This window comes from Dermacentor andersoni, unplaced genomic scaffold (genome assembly GCF_023375885.2).
Source record: "Dermacentor andersoni unplaced genomic scaffold, qqDerAnde1_hic_scaffold ctg00000666.1, whole genome shotgun sequence".
In the NCBI taxonomy this organism is placed as follows: domain Eukaryota; kingdom Metazoa; phylum Arthropoda; class Arachnida; order Ixodida; family Ixodidae; genus Dermacentor; species Dermacentor andersoni.
In genome coordinates this window covers 9,512-13,626 of record NW_027315348.1, presented here as the reverse complement: position 1 = coordinate 13,626, position 4,115 = coordinate 9,512, and the positions used below count along the sequence as shown (strand labels likewise).

The 4,115-nt window shown below is 50.3% G+C and overlaps 1 non-coding gene across 1 annotated transcript; it reads left to right on the top strand.

The window, feature by feature from the left end:
- Positions 1-2,105: 2,105 nt before the first annotated feature.
- LOC140214828 (U2 spliceosomal RNA) lies at positions 2,106-2,297 on the top strand. The gene has a single exon (XR_011891757.1). It is a non-coding gene; the product is annotated as a U2 spliceosomal RNA (small nuclear RNA).
- The last annotated feature ends 1,818 nt before the right edge of the window (positions 2,298-4,115 follow it).

Sequence of the window (4,115 nt, the reverse complement as noted above, 5' to 3'; positions counted from 1 at the left end):
CGCTAGCGCGGCCCCTTCGCCATTTCCGAGCACGCGTGCGAACAGTGCGGGCGGCGTGCTCGACGCCCCGGCTGACGTCCTTTCGGACTTTGTCTCTTCGCGTGCTCGCGGCAACGCCGCGGCCAACGACGACGTCTGCGCGGTTCTTTGCCGGTTCCCGGCGTGCTATAGTGCAGCCCTCTGCAGGGTGACACCGGCTCCGTCGTGTCCGTGCGGCGGCTTGTACGCAAAAGTTGCGTCAAAGGCGTCGCGCTCGCGCCGCCCCGGCACACGCGGTTTCGGACTTTGTCTCTTCCAGCGCTCGCAACCATGTCGGGGCCGACGCCGACGACTGCGTGGTGTTTCAACGATTGCCGGCGTGACACAATGCAGCTGCGTGCGGGATGCCAGCGATTCCGTCGTGGCGGTGCGGCGGCTTGTACGCAAAAGTTGCGTCAAAGGCGTCGCGCTCGCACCGCCCCGGCACACGTGGTTTCGGACTTTGTCTCTTCGAGCGCTCGCAGCGATGTCGAGGCGATCGCTTACGTCTGCACGGTTTGCGGTGTGCTACAATGCAGCAGTCTGCCGCACTACACCTCTTGGTTGCCGAGGCCAGCACGGCAATTTACTGAAGCGAGCGCATTGCGCCCAGGCGGCAGCGGACTTTGTTGCTTCGGGAGTGCTCTTGCTGTAAAATTTGAACGGCTGCAGCTGCGCGAAGCAAGTGTACCTATTTTCACTCTCTCTCTGTCTGCCTTTGAGGCGACTGTAATTTCACTTTAAACGCAACTGGAGGCGGGAGCAACCTGATGAGAGTAGGTGGACTTCGGTACATGTAATTTAGAAATTGCTTTCAAGCTTTGAGGACATACACCTTCGCGCCATCTGCTTTCCCCGTCTCTTTGGCACTTTATAGTATGTGCTGCATGCTCTGCATTCCAAAGAAACACGCCTGTCTCTCTCCCTCTCTCACGTTCTTCTTCTTTTTGTAGCTGCTGTTGTAGAAGATGCTATGCTCTTTAATCGCTGTAACATAGAGTGCTTGCACAAGCCAACAACTTTTGCGTGTTTTTTTTTTTTTTCTCTTCCCAAGACGTTTCTGCCATTATTCACTAACTCTCGTTCTTAGTATGCAATGGAGCGTTAGCTCACGCCATCTACCTTTCTTTCTGTATTGCAAAGTCCGCAGGTTTTCCTAGTTCCGTACACAGATGGCGCCAATGCGTTTTGGCGCCAGGTTCGAACGACCTCGCTCTACTCGTGTTTGGCATTTGAATGTTTCAAAGGGGTTTGCGACAGGGGGTGGTTCTTGTGCAAGGCTGAGCTTTCCAGCTGCGTTTAAGCTATGCTAGCATGTGTGCGTATATATATATATATATATATATATATATATATATATATATATATATATATATATATATATATAAATACACAAACACACACACACACACATGCATATATACATACACACACACGGTAATGGTAAAGATGATGAGGTAGCACTTTTTTTTTTCTTTTTTTTACAATGCCTGTGTTTCAGATGGCGATCTTTCTCCCCTCTATGTTTCCGGTTGGAAGGAGTGTGCAGCGTTTTCTATATTTATTTTGTCATTCACTTCTATGTTGCTCGTCTTCGTACATGGGGCATGCTACCTAATTCTACCGGTCGATTCGACACGTTGCGATCCGTCCCGGCCTGTGCCGTATCAAAATTTTCAGTGGGCCTTGCGGTAAATAAAAAGAAATGAAGGAAATGCGCGTAGTATATTACAATTGCACACGGGCTTGAAACGAAGCCCTCAAGGAAGGTCACCTTGAGCGGTCGCATTCAGACGGAAGTAAGCATTCCCCTGGCGCGTTTTTTTTCCGCTCGCCTGTTCCGTTTTCTACGAGGTTGCCTTGGTTGGTTTCGCGTTACAAGCAAGCTTGCACTCGGGTCTCGTTTCTACGCGACAGGCGTTTCGTTAACAGCGAAAGACTGAGGCGTTGCGAATTCATCCGTGAGATAGGGAGCGTTGAGTCTGTACACAGGCTGAATTTTATAATATTGCCCACGCTGTTGCTGAGGTTACCCATGTCGGCAGGGCGCCCACAAGGCAGTAGTACAATGAAGTGAAGTGAAGGACATCGCTTCTCGGCCTTTTGGCTAAGATCAAAGTGTAGTATCTGTTCTTATCAGCTTAATATCTGATACGGGTTCTATATGGACCCACGATATTAAACCTATTTTTGGAAGTTGGCGGAGTGCTTGAAGCCTGCTTCACCTCCGCCGCAGGTCGGCCCGGTATTGCACTACCTCCGGGATCGGCCCCGCTCACTTAGGTGAGACTTCATTCAATCAAAATGAAGAGCACAAGCTCAACGCGAGCACTGACTTGACACGCACCATTCCTATACTACACGCAACGATGCCGGTTCGCGGACCACGAGAGTAATTAAACTGCCACTCCATCTGTGTGTAGCGTCGCACTTGTTGCGTCGCAAATGGGACAGCCGCTCCAGCAAATTTCTAGTTATGGGCTTCGAGAAAAATTAATGAAAGCAAAAGAAAGAACCAGAATTCCTATTTGTCCGATGTCTCTGAATGATTGTCTCCTGTAAAGAGCCACTTGGGGGGATGGGGGGTAGGATTAGCCGTGGGGTTCGCAATCAATATGAATCCCACTCAAAGCCAACACTGGATTTTGGAGTTCACTATCGCTTGGATCCGTAAACCACCGCGCCCACGCAAGCTCGCCCTGCCGCCGAAATCCGCTGCCCAAGTGGAAGAAAGATTCCCTATGAAAGAAAAATAGAGTGCCCGATTTCTGGCAACTACTGTGCAGCCTTTGTGTACACATTTTCGCAGCAGTGGGACCGAGCGCCTCGAAAACAAACTTGTCGTATGCCCGAATGTGGCGAAATATATTCAAGGGTTAAAAGGTGCCTCATCTTTCTAACCTGTATGTTACGAAGACCTGTTGCTACCTTTTCATCATGAACATCATCATCATCATCATCCTGGCTACGCCCACTGCAGGGCAAAGGCATCTCCCATGATCCTCCAAGTACCCCGGTCAGGTGCCGATTGTCGCCATGTAGTCCCTAATCTAATCTGCCCTCCTACCTTTCTGCCACCCCCTGCTACGCTTCCCTCCTCTCGGAATTCAGTCTGTAACCCTTAATGGCCACCGGTTATCTTCCCCCCAGATTGCATGCCCTGCGCATGCCCATTTGTTTTTCCTGGTTTAAACTTTGGTGTCATTAACGAGCGTTTGTTCTCGCACACCCCAATCTGCTCTATTCCGATCCCCCCGTGACGCCACACCCATCATCCTTCTTTCCAGAGCCCGTTGCGTCGCCCTCAGTTACCCTTCGGTAATCCTCAAAGCTTTTTGTTGGGACACTCGTGGCATCTTTCTCGTTTAATGAAGTCAAATTTTTTTCAGTTTTGGGGGAAAACTCAATGAGCTAGGCGCGATTGTGTCCCTGGCGCCGCTCTCAACAAGATGGCGGCGCCCATGCTTTTTGCCTGCAGGTTCGGCCCTACGCAGAACACGCCTGCCGGGCAGTGTAGCCACGTTGAAGGGGCAAAGCGTAGTGCAGTGAAGCGCTTGCTCGGGCGAAAAACGCAAATATGAGCCAAACAGGAATTTCCATTATTGGAAATTCCAGTTCAGTTTGCGCATTGCGTTCGCCTAAGGTAAAGAACACAAATGCGAGTGCCACAGCAGTCAAGTCAAAGCTTAGGATTGCGTACCATTTTTTTTTTTTTTTTCGTGCCTTTTACTCCTGGCCTGCGTGGCCCTAGCGCGCATGCACACGAAAGTAATGAAATGGTGAAAACACGAAATAATGCGGTGCGGCTGTATCATATCTATTTTGTGCGCTTTGTTCTTTGTGGACTACAGCGGTGTGCGTCATGAGAAAGTTTCGGTGCCCTTCTTGGGTGACCAGTGAAGCTATATTTAAAACCACATTGATTTGTACGGTTATTGCTACAAACTGCGTGTGGGTGTTTTTCTTTTTCGCTGCCAACGATGGGTTATCGCAACCGCGATCGGTTCTGCTGCTACGCTAGACGCGTGCTTGCCAACGGTTGGCTCTATACGCGACCCGCGACGCGTGGTCGGCACATTCAAGCAGTCAATTGCAAA